This window comes from Salvelinus alpinus, chromosome 36, assembly GCF_045679555.1.
Source record: "Salvelinus alpinus chromosome 36, SLU_Salpinus.1, whole genome shotgun sequence".
NCBI classification, from domain to species: domain Eukaryota; kingdom Metazoa; phylum Chordata; class Actinopteri; order Salmoniformes; family Salmonidae; genus Salvelinus; species Salvelinus alpinus.
The window spans coordinates 17,517,269-17,538,663 of record NC_092121.1 but is presented as its reverse complement, the minus strand read 5'-3'; the positions used below and the strand labels follow the sequence as shown (position 1 = coordinate 17,538,663).

Below are 21,395 nucleotides of genomic sequence, written 5' to 3'. Positions count from 1 at the left end.
TGCGCAAGGTTAAATTGAGTTCCTCAGTTAGGTGGTTAACTGATTTTTGTACTCTGACGTCCTTGGGTAGGCGGAGGGAGTCTGGAAGGGCATCTAGTAATCTTTGGGTTTATAGCACGGTTTTTGATGATCCTTGGTTGGGGTCTGAGCAGATTATTTGTTGCAATTGCAAACGTAATAAAATGGTGGTCCGACAGTCCAGGATTATGAGGAAAAACATTAAGATCCACAACATTTATTCCACGGGACAAAACTAGGTCCAGAGTATGACTGTGGCAGTGAGTAGGTCCGGAGTGGCAGTGAGTAGGTCCGGAGTCGATGATGGTTCCGAAAGCCTTTTGGAGTGGGTCTGTGGACTTTTCCATGTGAATATTAAAGTCACCAAAAATGTGAATATTATCTGCCATGACTACAAGGCCCGATAGGAATTCAGGGCACTCAGTGAGGAACGCTGTATATGGCCTAGGAGGCCTGTAAACAGTAGCTATAAAAAGTGATTGAGTAGGCTGCATAGATTTCATGACTAGAAGTTCAAAAGACGAAAATGTCGAGGGGTTTTTGTAAATTGAAATTTGCTATCATAAATGTTAGCAACACCTCCGCCTTTGCGGAATGCGTGGGGGATATGGTCACTTTAACACAGTAAATTCATCAGGCTTAAGCCATGTTTCAGTCAGGCCAATCACATCAAGATTATGATCAGTGATTAGTTCATTGACTATAACTGCCTTGGAAGTGAGGGATCTCACTTTTTTTCATCTTAATTTTGAGATGTGAGGTATCACAATCTCTTTCAATAATGGCAGGAATGGAGGAGGTCTTTATTCCAGTGAGATTGCTAAGGCGAACACAGACATTTTTAGTTTTGCCCATCCTAGGTCGAGGCACAGACACGGTCTCAATGGGGATAGCTGAGCTGACTACACTGACTGTGCTAGTGGCAGACTCCACTAAGATGGCAGGCTGGCTAACATCCTGCTGCACCCTATCTCATTGTGGAGCTAAAGGGAGTTAGAGCCCCGTCAATGTTCGTAGATAAGATGAGAGCACCGCTCCAGCTAGGATGGAGTCTGTCACTCCTCAACAGGCCAGGCTTGGTCTTGTTCGTGGGTGAGTCCCAGAAAGAGGGCCAATTATCTACAAATTCTATCTTTTGGGGCAGAAAACAGTTTTCAACCAGCGATTGAGTTGTGAGACTCTGCTGTAGAGCTCATCACTCCCCCTAACTGGGGAGTGCTTAATAGGGAGAACCGGTTGAAAGTTTCTGTCTGCTGAATGAGCGACACCGGTTGAGCATTCCTACAGCATTTCCCTCCAGAAGCAATGAGAAAGTTGTCCGGCTGCGGGGACTGTGCGAGGGGATTCATACTACTATCTGTACTTACTGGTGGCACAGACACTGTTTCATCCTTTCCTACACTGAAATTACCCTTGCCTAACGATTGCGTCTGAAGCTGGGCTTGCAGCAAAGCTATCCTCGCCGTAAGGCAATCGTTCTCCTGTATATTATGAGTACAGTGACTGCAATTAGAAGGCATCATGTTAATGTTACTACTTAGCTTCGGCTGTTGGAGGTCCTGACGTACCACGTCCAGATAAAGCGTCCGGAGTGAAAACCTATAACAAAGGGGTTGAATACGTATTGACTCAAGACATTTCAGCTTTACATTTTTTATTAATTTGTAAACATTTCTAAAAACATAATTCCACTTTGACATTATGCAGTATTGTGTGTAGATCAGTGACACACAATTGAAATTGAATCCATTTTAAATTCAGGCTGTAACACAACAACATGTGGAAAAAGTCAAGCGGTGTGAATACTTTCTGAAGGCACTGTACATCTGTGTCAGCATGACCAGGGTGAGAAGGACATGACTGATGAATCATGCCAAGCCAGTGCTGCGAAAGGCTCAGGTAAACACGTGTTAGGTAAAATAGATTACACCCCGGATACCATTGTAATCTGCTACTGCCTCTCGAAGATTATTACCCTCACACTCTTCCACATACAATCTGTTCAATCTCGCCACAGAGTGTGCTGACAAAGCAAATGCAGAGGATGGAGTTTGGTGCTATAATTGTGATAAGGGTGTGTGGAGATATACAGTGTATATCAACATTTGTCAAATGACAGGACAACACGTTACCGTATTCTTGGCTTTGAGAAATTAGTTGTATACCCTTGTGCCTTTGATGTATTGCCCTTAAAATAATTGATCAAACAGAAAATGTGATTAATGATCAAATGTTGGCTGATGACACAGTATATAGTCTTTCATTGGGTTTCCTTCCTAATGGGTCTGGCAATGATGACAAATTGGTTCTATATGACCTGTCTGTTTGTGAGGGCAACAAATGTGTTCTGTGCACTTTCAATATAGTATGAGACATTATCACCTTACTCCTGTGCTGCAGCTGCATGAAGATGACATGAAAATGTAGTAGTCCTGCATTATTACCCATCTGCTAAGTTATTAACAACCTGCCTGTCATTGTACCACTGACACACAGATACAGGACATCTGCTAAGTTATTAACAACCTGCCTGTCATTGTACCACTGACACACAGAGACAGGACATCTGCTAAGTTATTAACAACCTGCCTGTCATTGTACCACTGACACACAGAGACAGGACATCTGCTAAGTTATTAACAACCTGCCTGTCATTGTACCACTGACACACAGAGACAGGACATCTGCTAAGTTATTAACAACCTGCCTGTCATTGTACCACTGACACACAGAGACAGGACATCTGCTAAGTTATTAACAACCTGCCTGTCATTGTACCACTGACACACAGAGACAGGACATCTGCTAAGTTATTAACAACCTGCCTGTCATTGTACCACTGACACACAGAGACAGGACATAACCTGCTGGCCTTTGCCCTACTAACACCACAGAGACAGGACACACTGTAAACCCCCAAACTCATTTTACCTTACACGCCCTCAAATCCAAAAGCATAATCTTAAATCAGAAATCGGCAGGTGCTCCCCACTTATTTTGTTGTGTTTTCACTTTGAACGAAAACAAGGGGGTTGAGCCCTTGGGCTGGCCTTCTAGGCTAGGAGTGTCTTTGTGTTAATCCCGCCAACTCGAATGACCCTGCTGCCCCAGAGCTGGAGAGAAAGTGAAAGTCACTTGCAACCAACATTATAGCTGCCAGAAACAAACAAGCAGGTGAAGCCAACAAGCATCATTCTCGGTTCTTGGATCTGAATCAACTCAACCCCAAAAGAGACAAAGAAGCGAGAAAAAGAAGGCTCATGACCAATCCATAAACTCCAGAAAAATGTGAATACATTTTGAAAGGTGGAAGAGTGACTCCCAGACGGCCAGATGGTAATAACATACTGGCCATGGTCTCACCTGAGAGAGAGGGTGTAGGTAATAATATACTGGCCATAGTCTCACCTGAGAGAGAGGATGTAGGTAATAACATACTGGCCATGGTCTCACCTGAGAGAGAGGATGTAGGTAATAATATACTGGCCATGGTCTCACCTGAGAGAGAGGATGTAGGTAATAACATACTGGCCATGGTCTCACCTGAGAGAGAGGATGTAGGTAATAACATACTGGCCATAGTATCACCTGAGAGAGAGGATGTAGGTAATAACATACTGGCCATGGCCTCACCTGAGAGAGAGGATGTAGGTAATAATATACTGGCCATGGTCTCACCTGAGAGAGAGGATGTAGGTGATAATATACTGGCCATGGTCTCACCTGAGAGAGAGGATGTAGGTAATAGTATACTGGCCATGGTCTCACCTGAGAGAGAGGATGTAGGTAATAATATACTGGCCATGGTCTCACCTGAGAGAGAGGATGTAGGTAATAATATACTGGCCATAGTCTCACCTGAGAGAGAGGATGTAGGTAATAATATACTGGCCATGGTCTCACCTGAGAGAGAGGAGGTAGGTAATAATATACTGGCCATGGTCTCACCTGAGAGAGAGGATGTAGGTAATAACATACTGGCCATGGTCTCACCTGAGAGAGAGGATGTAGGTAATAATATACTGGCCATGGTCTCACCTGAGAGAGAGGATGTAGGTAATAATATACTGGCCATGGTCTCACCTGAGAGAGAGGATGTAGGTAATAATATACTGGCCATGGTCTCACCTGAGAGAGAGGATGTAGGTAGTAATATACTGGCCATAGTCTCACCTGAGAGAGAGGATGTAGGTAATAATATACTGGCCATGGTCTCACCTGAGAGAGAGGATGTAGGTAATAATATACTGGCCATGGTCTCACCTGAGAGAGAGGATGTAGGTAATAATATACTGGCCATGGTCTCACCTGAGAGAGAGGATGTAGGTAGTAATATACTGGCCATAGTCTCACCTGAGAGAGAGGATGTAGGTAATAATATACTGGCCATGGTCTCACCTGAGAGAGAGGATGTAGGTAATAATATACTGGCCATGGTCTCACCTGAGAGAGAGGATGTAGGTAATAACATACTGGCCATGGTCTCACCTGAGAGAGAGGATGTAGGTAATAATATACTGGCCATGGTCTCACCTGAGAGAGAGGATGTAGGTAATAACATACTGGCCATGGTCTCACCTGAGAGAGGATGTAGGTAATAATATACTGGCCATGGTCTCACCTGAGAGAGAGGATGTAGGTAATAATATACTGGCTATGGTCTCACCTGAGAGAGAGGAGGTAGGTAATAACATACTGGCCATGGTCTCACCTGAGAGAGAGGATGTAGGTAATAATATACTGGCCATGGTCTCACCTGAGAGAGAGGATGTAGGTAATAATATACTGGCCATAGTCTCACCTGAGAGAGAGGATGTAGGTAATAATATACTGGCCATGGTCTCACCTGAGAGAGAGGATGTAGGTAATAATATACTGGCCATAGTCTCACCTGAGAGAGAGGGTGTAGGTAATAATATACTGGCCATAGTCTCACCTGAGAGAGAGGATGTAGGTAATAATATACTGGCCATGGTCTCACCTGAGAGAGAGGATGTAGGTAATAACATACTGGCCATGGTCTCACCTGAGAGAGAGGATGTAGGTAATAATATACTGGCCATGGTCTCACCTGAGAGAGAGGATGTAGGTAATAATATACTGGCTATGGTCTCACCTGAGAGAGAGGAGGTAGGTAATAATATACTGGCCATGGTCTCACCTGAGAGAGAGGATGTAGGTAATAACATACTGGCCATAGTCTGACCTGAGAGAGAGGGTAGGTAAAATACTAACTATGTAATACTTGTAACGAGCGTAATGTCTGCCATTCTCTATGAACAAAAGTTTCCTACCAAGCCATTAGCGATGATGCTCCTGGAGATGTTTTTGCTTGGTTGGTAGTGGGACAGGAGGGACAAGTCTGTTTGTGGGGGTTGTTGGCACTGTGGAAAAACATAAGATACATTTTAACTTCAATAGTACACGGTACAATGCAATGCCATATTCCCATATACATCCCACTGTATCCTGTGCATATGCCAAATAAACATTGATTTTGATAACATAATATGGATGGAATATGTGGTGTTTTGCGGTAACCAGTGTAACATCCTAATGTAACCATCCTATCACTTGATGGCCAATAGTCCACCAATACGTCATGAAGATGAACCATTGTTTACTTGACTGACCACGCTGGATATTCATTCAGACGTTCCGGTGGGTAGTTCACACTAAGTAGGAATCAATGCTGTATATAGGTAGGCAATGTGCTGAACAGGCAAACATAGATAACTATTTTGGTCAATTTCAAGCAAAATAATTATTGAATCACAAAGCATAACAGAAAATGCATACAGCATTTCTTACCTCTCTTTCAGTGTTGGGGTTTGCACAACCACAATTTGAACAGCCTCAGATTCCCTCGAAATCAGACCGTCTCCACCAGTATCTCCCTGTGTGATGTTACTTTACCAAATGTTATGCATAGATGCATTTTTTGGGGTGTACATGGGCCGAAAATGCTGTTGACCACCTAGCTAGCTAGCTAGTTATCTACAAATGAAAAACTATCATGTCAACAATCTGCATATCTAGCTTTTGCTAGTTAATGTTAGTTAGTTGAAATAAAGGCATTGGGGGGGGTTTGTGCAGTGTAGATTTATGATGCCATTGTTAGATTCCTTTGAGTACAAAAAAGACCGAATACAGAAGATGTTAGCTAGCTAGCTAAGTAGCCTTGTTAGCTAGCTTGAACATTGAACACACTGAGACATTGAGACCACGTGTTTAGCCTGGTAACGTAGCTACCAGGCTAAACACGCAACCTAACACTTACTGACTGGTAAGTCAGTGGAGGCTGCTGAGGGGAGGACTGCTCATAATAATGGCTGGAATGGTGCGAATGAAATTGATTTGATACCATTCCACCAATTCCGCTCCAGCCATTACCACGAGCCGGTCCTCCCCAATTAAGGTGCCACCAACCTCCTGTGTTACCAGTCCATGAGAACGGTGACCATTTCAGAGTCACTGTTCCACCTTTCAAAATGTTTTCAAATCAAATCAAATTGTATTGGTCACATACACATATTTAGCAGATCTTATTGCGGGTGTAGCGAAATGCTTGTGTTCCTAGCTCCAACAGTGCAGTAGTATCTAACAGTGCAGTAGGATCTAAAAACTATTCACAACAATACACACAAATCTACAAGTAGAAGAATGGAATTAAGAAATATATAAATATTAGATTGAGCAATGTCGGAGTGGCATTGACTAAAATACAGTAAAATAGAATACAGTAGACACATATGAGATGAGTAAAGCAGTATGTAAACATTATTTAAACATTATTATAGTGACTTGTGTTCCCTTCTTAAAGTGGCCAGTGATTCCAAGTCTATGTATATAGGGCAGCACACTCTAAGGTGCAATGTTGTTTAACCGGGTGGAAGCCGGCTAGTGATGCCTATCTAACAGTCTGATGGCCTTAAGATAGAAGTTGTTTTTCCAGTCTCTCGGTCCCAGCTTTGATGCACCTGTACTGACCTCGCCTGCTGGATGTTGGAGGGGTGAACAGGCCATGGCTGGGGTGGTTAATGTCCTTGATGATCTTTTTGGCCTTCCTGTGACATTGGGTGCTGTAGGTGTCCTGGAGGGCAGGTAGTTTGCCCCCGGTGATGCGTTGGGTAGACTTCACCACCATCTGGAGAGCCCTGCGGTTGCTGGGGGAGCAGTTGCTCTACCTATCGGTGATACAGCCCGACAGGATGCTCTCAATTGGACAGGATGCTCTCATCTGTAAAAGGTTGTTTTAGAGGCCAAGCCAAAATTCTTCAGCCTCCTGAGGTTGAAGAGGCACTGTTGTGCCTTCTTCACCACACTGTCTGTGTGGGTGGACCATTTCAGATCGTCAGTAATGTATACGCCAAGGAATCACCTTCTCCACTGCAGTCCCGTCGATGTGGATAGGGGCGTGCTCCCTCTGCTGTTTCCTGAAGTCCACGATCAACTCCTTCGTTTTGTTGACGTTGAGTGAGATGTTATGTTCCTGGCACCACTCTCCCAGGGCCCTCACCTCTCTGCTGGCTGTCTTGTCATTGTTGATAATCAGGCCTACTACTGTTGTGTCGTCTGCAAACTTGATGATTGAGTTGGAGGCGTGCGTGGCCACGCAGTCATGGGTGAACAGGGAGTACAGGAGGGGCTGAGCACTCACCCTTGTGGGGCCCCTGTGCTGAGGATCAGCGAAGTGGTGGTGTTGTTTCCTACCTTCACCACCTGGGGGCAGCCCGTCAGGAAGTCCAGTACCTAGTTGCACAAGGCGGGGTTCAGACCCAGGGCCATGAGCTTAATGATGAGCTTAGAGGGTACTATGGTGTTGAATGCTGAGCTACAGTCAATGAACAGCATTAGGAACAGGTATTCCTCTTCTCCAGATGGGATAGGGCAGTTCCAATGTTTTTCCGGTTTAGGGATTGGTCTTGAGCAGTCTTTTTCTCGCTTCTTTTTATTTTTTGGGGTCGAGTTGATTTAGATCCAAGAACATAGAATTATGTTTGCTTCATCTACTGTGTTCTGGCAATGGTAACGTTAGGTTGTAAATGACTTCCTCTCCAGCTCTGTGGCAGCAGGGCCATTCAAGTAGCGCAAAGACACTCCTAACCTAGAAGGCCAGCTCAAGGCGGCTCAGGGCTCGACCCCCTTGTTTCGTTCAAAGTGAAAACACTACACATGAAGTGAGGCGGCATAGGGTCGCCCACAACCTGTGGATTTCTGATTTAAAGCACAGGCATGTTAGGAGAAACCTATCTCCAAAAATCCCCCCCATGCAGAGACAGTCAGAGAGATCATTACTCTCAGATTTATCGGGTTTTCATTCCACGGCGGCTCAATCACTTGTCATGTACACTTAATGCAACAGCATGTCTGAAATATGTCCAGCACGCTCGTGGCTTAGGAGAGCAAAGCAGAGCAGGGATCTTGATTTTGATGTGATTTTCTTCCCTGGGGTCATGGGGTGGGAGATAAATCAGAGGCTGCTGGGATTGGAAACATGCAGACTGGGAGATCACTGTATGGACGCAGGTAGGGTAGAGGGAACATGGGGCTGAATATTGGACAGTAGGATACATTTTTACTATGACAGCCTATAGCTCCACTTTATTATGAGGCCATGATATGGATAGTAATTTCATCAGGACTAAAGAAGTAAATCTACAGGGAGTTGTCAGGGATATGACAGGTTGACATGCCCTGTCCGCGCTCCGCTAGGGCCCACGATGATCAAATCACCAGACGACAGACATAGAGTCACAGCTGAGAGGGACTCACCTTGCACTGCTTCCAATATTGTGGTGACACCTGGCATCGGGATGTAAAATTGAGTTGAATATTGACCTAGATAAAATGTGACAACAATACAAGCCATTACGTCTTGGTGGAGGGGACAAGCAGGTGCATGTGTCTGATTTGAGACATGTCAGATATGTCAAAGTCACATCCTTCCAGATGAGGCAGTGTGTCTAAAGGCTAAGTTGTCTTTAAGAGAAAATATTAACTCTCAAACCACCATGTTGTTCTGTTAGTGGAACTAGAATATAAACACTCTGTGAGTGTGGCTACTCTAGTAGTCTGTTTTTATATCAGTGTGCACTATTGTCACAAAGCTGCTTCCCCACTTGTTCTATTTTGGTCACCATCTGAAAAGGCAGGAAACAAATGTCACTTAACAGTAATACTTCTGTGAACTAAACTATTGACTATACCAAGTCAAAATATTCTCAGAGTGCTTTGTTCTATCCTAGTATAGCTGGCAGTAGTACCAGGAATTTAGGTAATATTATATGATGTGCAATATAGCGTTTATTGAATGTTGTCTAAAGTAGAGAAAAAAGAGGCAGAGGCTTTTGGCACTAAGGATTATAGATCCAGCTTGATATTACATTACTTTACATCACAATGAGGGAGCCATGTTATTGGCGATTGACTAGTTAAGTGTTCCCCAGATGGTGGATCGGGACCCAGGCTGGGTCGCAGCTACAGTATATCCTCCTGGGTTGCAGCTATATCCTCCTGGGTCGCAGCTAAAGCCTAGGTTCTGGCTACATATATTGTTTTGTTTATCAGATGGTCCGGTTTATAGAGTGGAAACCGGTCGCATTCCGCTTCGCTCCTCAGGTAGTATCACATTTTCACATTCTCATTTCATTTCATTACAGTACAACGGTTTGATTTGTTTAATCTTAGCTAGCTACTTAGCCGTCTTTGTATCAAAGATAATTGCGTAGCTAGCCAGCTATTCTTCGTTCTTTTAACGTAACTTTTAACGTAACGTAGTCAACACTGCTACCTAGCCAGCTAGCCACCGAACAGCAACACTGTAGTAACTATTACATTCAACGGAACGACTCGATTAGTGTAGTGTTAGCTAGCTACATAGTTGTCTTTGCTGTCTTTGTTTCTAAGATAACTGCGTAGTTTAGACTAATTCGGTTAGCTAGCCAGCTATTTTTCGTCCTTTTAACGTAACGTAACGTAGTCAACACTGCTCGCTAGCCAGCTAGCCACCGAATAGCAACACTGTAGAAACTATTACATTCAACGGATCAACGGAACGATTGATTAGTGTAGTGTTAGCTAGCTACATAGTTGTCTTTGCTGTCCTTGTATCTAAGACAATTGTGTAGTTTATACTAATTAACGAGCCAGTTACCGAGGTTACATAGCCAGCGACACTCTCAAACAAAGTCAACAACGCAGCCACTGCTAGCTAGCCCACTTCCGCAGTACTGTATCATTTTAATAATTTTGGTCAATAAGATTTCTGCAACGCAAGCTTAACTTTCTGAACATTCGAAACGTGTAGTTCACTTGTCATTCCAATCTCCTTTGCATTAGCGTAGCCTCTTCTGTAGCCTGTCAACTATGTGTCTGTCTATCCCTGTTCTCTCCTCTCTGCACAGACCATACAAACGCTTCACACCGCGTGGCCGCGGCCACCCTAACCTGGTGGTCCCAGCGCGCACCACCCACGTGGAGTCCCAGGTCTCCGGCAGCCTCTGGAACTGCCGATCTGCGGCCAACAAGGCAGAGTTCATCTCAGCCTATGCTTCCCTCCAGTCCCTCGACTTCTTGGCACTGACGGAAACATGGATCACCACAGATAACACTGCTACTCCTACTGCTCTCTCCTCGTCTGCCCACGTGTTCTCGCACACCCCGAGAGCTTCTGGTCAGCGGGGTGGCGGCACCGGGATCCTCATCTCTCCCAAGTGGTCTTTCTCCCTTTCTCCCCTTACCCATCTGTCTATCGCCTCCTTTGAATTCCATGCTGTCACAGTTACCAGCCCTTTCAAGCTTAACATCCTTATCATTTATCGCCCTCCAGGTTCCCTTGGAGAGTTCATCAATGAGCTTGATGCCCTGATAAGCTCCTTTCCTGAGGACGGCTCACCTCTCACAGTTCTGGGTGACTTTAACCTCCCCACGTCTACCTTTGACTCATTCCTCTCTGCCTCCTTCTTTCCACTCCTCTCCTCTTTTGACCTCACCCTCTCACCTTCCCCCCCTACTCACAAGGCAGGCAATACGCTTGACCTCATCTTTACTAGATGCTGTTCTTCCACTAACCTCATTGCAACTCCCCTCCAAGTCTCCGACCACTACCTTGTATCCTTTTCCCTCTCGCTCTCATCCATCACTTCCCACACTGCCCCTACTCGGATGGTATCGCGCCGTCCCAACCTTCGCTCTCTCTCCCCCGCTACTCTCTCCTCTTCCATCCTATCATCTCTTCCCTCTGCTCAAACCTTCTCCAACCTATCTCCTGATTCTGCCTCCTCAACCCTCCTCTCCTCCCTTTCTGCATCCTTTGACTCTCTATGTCCCCTATCCTCCAGGCCGGCTCGGTCCTCCCCTCCTGCTCCGTGGCTCGACGACTCATTGCGAGCTCACAGAACAGGGCTCCGGGCAGCCGAGCGGAAATGGAGGAAAACTCGCCTCCCTGCGGACCTGGCATCCTTTCACTCCCTCCTCTCTACATTTTCCTCTTCTGTCTCTGCTGCTAAAGCCACTTTCTACCACTCTAAATTCCAAGCATCTGCCTCTAACCCTAGGAAGCTCTTTGCCACCTTCTCCTCCCTCCTGAATCCTCCTCCCCCTCCTCCCCCCTCCTCCCTCTCTGCAGATGACTTCGTCAACCATTTTGAAAAGAAGGTCGACGACATCCGATCCTCGTTTGCTAAGTCAAACGACACCGCTGGTTCTGCTCACACTGCCCTACCCTGTGCTCTGACCTCTTTCTCCCCTCTCTCTCCAGATGAAATCTCGCGTCTTGTGACGGCCGGCCGCCCAACAACCTGCCCGCTTGACCCTATCCCCTCCTCTCTTCTCCAGACCATTTCCGGAGACCTTCTCCCTTACCTCACCTCGCTCATCAACTCATCCTTGACCGCTGGCTACGTCCCTTCCGTCTTCAAGAGAGCGAGAGTTGCACCCCTGCTGAAAAAACCTACACTCGATCCCTCCGATGTCAACAACTACAGACCAGTATCCCTTCTTTCTTTTCTCTCCAAAACTCTCGAACGTGCCGTCCTTGGCCAGCTCTCCCGCTATCTCTCTCAGAATGACCTTCTTGATCCAAATCAGTCAGGTTTCAAGACTAGTCATTCAACTGAGACTGCTCTTCTCTGTATCACGGAGGCGCTCCGCACTGCTAAAGCTAACTCTCTCTCCTCTGCTCTCATCCTCCTAGACCTATCGGCTGCCTTCGATACTGTGAACCATCAGATCCTCCTCTCCACCCTCTCCGAGTTGGGCATCTCCGGCGCGGCCCACGCTTGGATTGCGTCCTACCTGACAGGTCGCTCCTACCAGGTGGCGTGGCGAGAATCTGTCTCCTCACCACGTGCTCTCACCACTGGTGTCCCCCAGGGCTCTGTTCTAGGCCCTCTCCTATTCTCGCTATACACCAAGTCACTTGGCTCTGTCATAACCTCACATGGTCTCTCCTATCATTGCTATGCAGACGACACACAATTAATCTTCTCCTTTCCCCCTTCTGATGACCAGGTGGCGAATCGCATCTCTGCATGTCTGGCAGACATATCAGTGTGGATGACGGACCACCACCTCAAGCTGAACCTCGGCAAGACGGAGCTGCTCTTCCTCCCGGGGAAGGACTGCCCGTTCCATGATCTCGCCATCACGGTTGACAACTCCATTGTGTCCTCCTCCCAGAGCGCTAAGAACCTTGGCGTGATCCTGGACAACACCCTGTCGTTCTCAACTAACATCAAGGCGGTGGCCCGTTCCTGTAGGTTCATGCTCTACAACATCCGCAGAGTACGACCCTGCCTCACACAGGAAGCGGCGCAGGTCCTAATCCAGGCACTTGTCATCTCCCGTCTGGATTACTGCAACTCGCTGTTGGCTGGGCTCCCTGCCTGTGCCATTAAACCCCTACAACTCATCCAGAACGCCGCAGCCCGTCTGGTGTTCAACCTTCCCAAGTTCTCTCACGTCACCCCGCTCCTCCGCTCTCTCCACTGGCTTCCAGTTGAAGCTCGCATCCGCTACAAGACCATGGTGCTTGCCTACGGAGCTGTGAGGGGAACGGCACCTCAGTACCTTCAGGCTCTGATCAGGCCCTACACCCAAACAAGGGCACTGCGTTCATCCACCTCTGGCCTGCTCGCCTCCCTACCACTGAGGAAGTACAGTTCCCGCTCAGCCCAGTCAAAACTGTTCGCTGCTTTGGCACCCCAATGGTGGAACAAACTCCCTCACGACGCCAGGACAGCGGAGTCAATCACCACCTTCCGGAGACACCTGAAACCCCACCTCTTCAAGGAATACCTAGGATAGGATAAAGTAATCCTTCTGACCCCCCCCCCCCCCCTTAAAAGATTTAGATGCACTATTGTAAAGTGGTTGTTCCACTGGATGTCATAAGGTGAATGCACCAATTTGTAAGTCGCTCTGGATAAGAGCGTCTGCTAAATGACTTAAATGTAAATGTAAATGTCCACAAAGCTCTTTAGATAGATCTGAGCTAAACAAAGTCTGGAAACCACGGTAGTAGTGAGGGCCAATGAATGGGAGTTGAGAGGATACTTAGTGGTTAACAATAAAAGCCTAATTGATTCTAATTTACTCGACAATGCATGACTGGAAGAAGCCGATTCACTGTATTCACAAAAGCATTTTATTATTCCTGTTTATTTATACTCAAAATGCTCATGAATTACCAGATTAGTTGAAAGGTAATGGATTTTTGGGGATTAGAATGACAGTATGGCTTAACATGGCTTAGCTAAACCCATAATCACAGGTGAATGGGAAATGAACTGTGACCATAATGATCGGATGAAATAGTTGGCGGTCTTTGCATTAGCGAAGGTCAAATTGTCAACTACACTGTGTAGGGTTAAACTAATCCTTAATACTGAACACATGCATAATGTATGGGAATGAAAAGGAGATTTATACTGATTAGACTTGAAAGGGGTTATTATAAAGGAATTCTAATAGGATTTAATGTAAGTATGTCTTTTTCATGTTAACCCATTGTTGAGTACCTACAAATTATAAAGTTTCCTTACTCAAGTCTAAAATGTGATAGGTATTAAACATTGGGCTGGTCAGCTGATGTTCCATTGATGAAAAGCAAGAGAAGAGGTAAAGTTACCAGCAGAGAGCCACGAGGCACCAGCATGCCTATCCAAGGCTTGGAGCATATTGATCAAACTGTGCCCAGGATGAGACAGGTGTAAGTCTTAGCAGCAGTTTCATGCTCTGAACACAAAATGACCCATTACGTCAGCAGTGACGAGCACAACAACCCCCCCCCCCCACCCCCCCCTCAACCAGATGTACTTACTGTACCACTATGGTCTTAAGATATTGAGCAGGGCTGGGAATTGGGCATGAGGAGAGTGCAGTCAAATGTCTGAGCAGAGGCTCCTGAACAGATGTGATAATAATAACACTGTAAGTAAATAAATGTGTCATCTCAGCTGACTTTCAACCAATCACCTTTAGGACAAAGGAATAGATGAAAAGGTGTAAAACTAAAATAATTTCATTTCTCAGGCCAGTCCAGAGAAAACAAAACACATCTGGCAGGTGTTAATACAATAACAAATGTAACCCCTTGACCCTTGTTATTTAGTCAAATGTGTTACAGTAGAGACAGTTCTCCCACAGACTACACAAGAGAAGTGGGACAGAGACAGAAATAATTAGCTTCTCTGGTTTGACAAGGAAACAGCAGAGGACAACTGATATTCTAAGGGAACTGCTTTTACCAACTCACCCACTAGAGGGGGATAAGCAATTCCTCATTGTAAACCCATCTGGTCTGAAAGCCAAGGTGAAGATCTTGAAGGATTCTGTTAGGACTGTCTGCCATTAAACAGAGATAGAATATCAACTGTCACATAGTTAGATCTGGTATCTGTTTTACTCTGTCATCTCCCTCTCCCTAACACTTTTAGCTGGATGCCAGTTCTAAAAAGGCATGGCATAATCTTTGCAGTCACACCAGGGATTTGCTCAGTAGTAACGGTGCATGGGGAAACGGTCTGAGCCCTTCTAAGTGCCAGACTGGAACAGTGGCAGAAGCTTTGATCTAATCTGGTCTGTGTGCCCTCGCGCCAGCCAGCGGTGACTTGGGCAGAGTCAAGTGAGAGAGAGAGGTCGCTAAACTGAACACATTCCCACTGATAGGAGGCTGGGAGCTGGAGCTGTGAAAACTCCAGCAGACAACTAACACATATCAAATCCAGGCGCTGAAAATTGGGGACTTGCAGATTCACAGAGTGGATTACATCTCTAGAGAGCAAAGAATTTGACATGGCAGTGCATTCCAAAATCCAACCCCAGATTACAGAGGTCATAGCGTAGAAGACAAATTATCTCTTGTCTGTGTAGATTGTGGAAAATCTCCTCCAGGCACATCTTCTACCAATGCCTGCATGTCTCACAGTAATGACTGTTTGCATACTTAGAGTATCATAGATATATTGTAATAGAGTATGCTTATGTTCATGCTCACTAGTTTCACAGGGGGATTTTGTTTGTTTCTACTGACTCAACATGACACAAAAGTCATAAAACTAGCTTTGCGTGACTGCATCATGACGTAAACAGCAACCTGTCTCTTTTCCATGGTCCCAAACTACAGTATTTACCACTCATCTGTTGCAACCAGGCTTAAGAACCAAATAAACTGTGATCTGAAAAAAAATCAACATATAACACAGTGTAAATGACGTACCCAGACCTGCATTTTCTATTACAATATCCCTGACTAAATAAATATCCACAGTGAGTTTTGATCCCTAACATTGGAATAAAGCCTCAAGCCATTGTACGAGTTTGGGGGTGGATTTAGCTCCATGTAGCACAGTAATAAAAGCCTCTTTCCTGTGTTTTGGAGACTTTGGATTGTGACCAAGCTACAGAACGACTGCAATGTGCAACAACTTTGAACAGGTTTCATGACTATATTGTCCAGCATTATTGCAAATCACAGTGGTGTGAGTTCCACTTTTGTTGTCAGCAAGGTCAAATTGGGCTAGATGGTCAAATCAATGTTTACACTGTGCTGTAATTACCTCCCGATAGCTGTGTCTCTGTTTGGAATACACCTTGGTAATAGGGGGCATATCGACAAACATAAGTCATCTGATTAAGTCGATGATGACTCATTGGCTGTTGTGTTTAATTCCACATCCCCATTTTACCACGGTAATCCCCCATGTAGGTGACCTTCAGACATCCACCTCAGCTGTTTCACTGCCTTGATTAAACATGTGGAAGGTCAAGTGCTTTTAATGAGATCCTCCTCAAAGACATTAACCCTAACGTGTTCCATCATACAATGGCCGGATAAGACATGGATAATGTCATTGAAGGAAAGCAATGCATTCCTGCTCTGTGTTCTTAACAATTTCAGAGATTATCAATCAGCCTGCATGATCAATGACAGAAATATTGCCTATTTTTATGACAGAGGAAACTCAGCAATGATGTCATAAAAGGAAAATATGTATGTCAATTAGCACAACAAATCCATCATGTTTTGACATGGTCAATATCTAGCAACTTTCATAATGCCTTTCCATTCTCAGCAGCCGTACCATCATTGGTATTCTAGGCTGCTCCGCTACTAATGACGATCTATAATGGTCCTTTCTCAGCCATGTGCTGCTGATAAGGTCCCTGACCAGCAGTGTGATGCAGAAATCCCTACGGTCCTCTGGGAGGCAGGTTTTCAGAGTGGAGACTATATTATCACGTAGTCCAACCAATTACCCCATGAGAACGTCACCGCCACTTTACTGGTACACTCCATCTACGCTAACACAAGCCCTTCATCCCATTCCCTCTGTCAGGCAGGTGTTGAGGAATGAGGGACTGCAGTGGGTCCCCAGCTATCCTACATGTCTTGATAGGGAGACACAATCAGGCCGTGGGCCATGACACCCGCCAAGGAATACTGAGGATTACATTGTATTCACCCCACTGTGATTCAAACGCATGCTAAATCAAGTCCCCTTGACAGGATACCACACACACACGCACACACTCACACACACCACACGGAGTCAGGCCCGCAGGCTGCAGTGTGACAGATAAGTCATAGAGGATGACTCTGTCTGACAGAGGGACACAGTATCTGACCAGACATTAAATGGATTGGTGAATGCAATGCTGTAGGATCTAACTCCATTCAATTCCATTGTGAAATACATCATTTTTTCTACTTTGCCCTACAACTATAAATATCTGGAAGATCAAAACAAACTAAAGAGTTTCTGGTCGATTTGATCATTTATTCATTACCTGGAACATGAATGTGGGATTTATTACTTCCGGCGCCGAAAAGAGATGGCTGCCTCGCTTCGTGTTCCTTGGAAAATATGCAGTATTTTGTTTTTTTACGTGTTATTTCTTACATCGGTACCCCGGGTAATCTTAGGTTTCATTACATACAGTCGGGAGGAACTACTGAATATACGATTAACGTCAACTCATCATCGTTCCTACCAGGAATATGACTTTCCCGAAACGGATCCAGTGTTTTGCCTTCCACACAATACAATGGATCTGATCCCAGCCGGCGACCCTGTGCGACGCCGAAAAAGGGGAAAACGTGGCGGTCTCGTGGTCAGGCTTCGGAGACGGGCACATCGCGCTCCACTCCCTAGCATACTACTCGCCAATGTCCAGTCTCTTGACAATAAGGTTGATGAAATCCGAGCACGGGTAGCATTCCAGAGAGACATCAGGGATTGCAACGTGCTCTGCTTCACGGAAACATGGCTAACTCAAGGGACGCTAACGGAGTCGGTGCAGCCAGCTGGTTTCTTCATGCATCGCGCCGACAGAAACAAACATCTTTCCGGTAAGAAGAGGGGCGGGGGGGTATGCCTTATGATTAACGAGAAGTGGTGTGATCATCATAACAACACACAAGAACTCAAGTCGTTCTGTTCACCTGATCTAGAACTCCTCACAATCAAATGTCGACCGCATTATCTACCAAGGGAATTCTCGTCAATCATAATCACAGCCGTATACATTCCCCCCCAAGCAGACACATCGATGGCCCTGAACGAACTTTATCTGACTCTTTGTAAACTGGAAACCACACACCCTGAGGCTGCATTCATCGTAGCTGGGGATTTTAACAAGGCTAATCTAAAAACAAAACTCCCTAAATTCTATCAGCATATCGATTGTGCTACCAGGGCTGGAAAAACACTAGACCATTGTTATACTAATTTCCGCGACGCTTATAAGGCCCTCCCCCGCCCCCCTTTCGGAAAAGCTGACCACGACTCCATTTTGTTGATTCCAGCCTACAAACAAAAACTCAAACAACAAGCTCCCGCGCTCAGGTCTGTTCAACGCTGGTCCGACCAATCTGAATCCACGCTTCAAGACTGCTTCGATCACGCGGATTGGAATATGTTCCGCATCGCGTCCAACAACAATATTGACGAATATGCTGATTCGGTGAGCGAGTTCATTAGGAAGTGCATTGACGATGTCGTACCCACAGCAACGATAAAAACATTCCCAAACCAGAAACCGTGGATTGACGGCAGCATTCGCGTGAAACTGAAAGCGCGAACCACTGCTTTTAACCAGGGCAAGGTGACCGGAAGCATGACCGAATACAAACAGTGTAGCTATTCTCTCCGCAAGGCAATCAAACAGGCTAAGTCTCAGTACAGAGACAAAATCGAGTCGAAATTCAACAGCTCAGACACAAGAGGTATGTGGCAGGGTCTACAGTCAATCACGGATTACAAAAAGAAAACCAGCCCCGTCGAGGACCAGGATGTCTTGCTCCCAGACAGGCTAAACAACTTTTTTGCCCGCTTTGAGGACAATACAGTGCCACTGACACGGCCCCCTACCAAAACCTGCGGGCTCTCCTTCACTGCAGCCGAGGTGAGTAAAACATTTAAACGTGTTAACCCTCGCAAGGCTGCAGGCCCAGACGGCATTCCCAGCCGCGTCCTCAGAGCATGCGCAGACCAGCTGGCTGGTGTGTTTACGGACATATTCAATCAATCCTTATCCCAGTCTGCTGTTCCCACATGCTTCAAGAGGGCCACCATTGTTCCTGTTCCCAAGAAAGCTAAGGTAACTGAGCTAAACGACTACCGCCCCGTAGCACTCACTTCCGTCATCATGAAGTGCTTTGAGAGACTAGTCAAGGACCATATCACCTCCACCCTACCGGACACCCTAGACCCACTCCAATTTGCTTACCGACCCAATAGGTCCACAGACGACGCAATCGCAACCACACTGCACACTGCCCTAACCCATCTGGACAAGAGGAATACCCATGTGAGAATGCTGTTCATCGATTACAGCTCAGCATTTAACACCATAGTACCCTCCAAACTCGTCATCAAGCTCGAGACCCTGGGTCTCGACCCCGCCCTGTGCAACTGGGTCCTGGACTTCCTGACGGGCCGCCCCCAGGTGGTGAGGGTAGGTAACAACATCTCCACCCCGCTGATCCTCAACACTGGGGCCCCACAAGGGTGCGTTCTGAGCCCTCTCCTGTACTCCCTGTTCACCCACGACTGCGTGGCCATGCACGCCTCCAACTCAATCATCAAGTTTGCGGATGACACTACAGTGGTAGGCTTGATCACCAACAACGACGAGACGGCCTACAGGGAGGAGGTGAGGGCCCTCGGAGTGTGGTGTCAGGAAAATAACCTCATACTCAACGTCAACAAAACAAAGGAGATGATTGTGGACTTCAGGAAACAGCAGAGGGAGCACCCCCCTATCCACATCGACGGGTCAGTAGTGGAGAAGGTGGAAAGTTTTAAGTTCCTCGGTGTACACATCACGGACAAACTGAATTGGTCCACCCACACAGACAGCGTTGTGAAGAAGGCGCAGCAGCGCCTCTTCAACCTCAGGAGGCTGAAGAAATTCGGCTTGTCACCAAAAGCACTTACAAACTTCTACAGATGCACAATCGAGAGCATCCTGTCGGGCTGTATCACCGCCTGGTACGGCAACTGCTCCGCCCACAACCGTAAGGCTCTCCAGAGGGTAGTGAGGTCTGCAGAACGCATCACCAGGGGCAAACTACCTGCCCTCCAGGACACCTACACCACCCGATGTCACAGGAAGGCCATAAAGATCATCAAGGACAACAACCACCCAAGCCACTGCCTGTTCACCCTGCTATCATCCAGAAGGCGAGGTCAGTACAGGTGCATCAAAGCAGGGACCGAGAGACTGAAAAACAGCTTCTATCTCAAGGCCATCAGACTGTTAAACAGCCACCACTAACATTTAGCGGCCGCTGCCAACATACTGACTCAACTCCAGCCACTTTAAAAATGGGAATTGATGGAAATTATGTAAAAATGTACCACTAGCCACTTTAAGCAATGCCACTTAATACAATGTTTACATACCCTACATTACCCATCTCATATGTATATATACTGTACTCTATATCATCTACTGCATCTTGCCATCTTTATGCAATACATGTACCACTAGCCACTTTAAACTATGCCACTTTATGTTTACATACCCTACAGTACTCATCTCATACGTATATACCGTACTCTATACCATCTACTGCATCTGCCATGCCGTTCTGTACCACCACTCATTCATATATCTTTATGTACATATTCTTTATCCCTTTACACTTGTGTGTGTGTGTAAGGTAGTAGTGTGGAATTGTTAGGTTAGATTACTGTTGGTTATTACTGCATTGTCGGAACTAGAAGCACAAGCATTTCGCTACACTCGCATTAACATCTGCTAACCATGTGTATGTGACTAATAAAATTTGATTTGATTTGATGATTTCAAACTAAAAGTGAATCCCTTAACAAACTTTGTTACTGTCACTGTGACACTGTACTTTGGGAAAATTGCATTGAAGTCTATTAGCAATGCAGTGTTTTTAAACACTGATCTTATCAATTCATTTCAAAGGCTCATCTAAGGGAAAACTGTCATCCAAGTTAAGTTACATTAGGTTTTTTCTGTGAACAATGCCTTAGAAATACAGCATGTAGCTGCCGTTAAAAAAAGCCCCCATGGCCAAAACCAGGTCTCCACCTATTCACAGCACATAATACCCATGCATTCAGACGCTTTGCAGATTAAGTTGGAATAGCTCTGCAGCATTATTTCAGGGGGAAAAAATGTCACGAGAGATAAATGGTAAATCCTTGTTCTCCATTTGTTGCATTAAACAGTAGGCACCATCTGCTGTATTTGACTGCAGAGTACAACAGTAGTGGGGCCACAGCTGCCATCCGCAGGCACAGCAACCTGCTCACTGCCTTGTGTTGCACGCCAAACACTCACACAAAAAATAGTACCCTGGGTCTCTCATCATCCACCTGACCCAACCCACCACT

The 21,395-nt window shown here is 45.8% G+C and overlaps 1 protein-coding gene across 3 annotated transcripts in view; it reads left to right on the top strand.

Annotated features, from left to right (window-relative positions):
• Positions 1–21,395, top strand: part of LOC139565268 (glutamate receptor ionotropic, NMDA 2C-like) — a 79,708-nt gene that overhangs the window by 8,119 nt on the left and 50,194 nt on the right. The gene's annotated exons all lie outside the window — the stretch shown is intronic.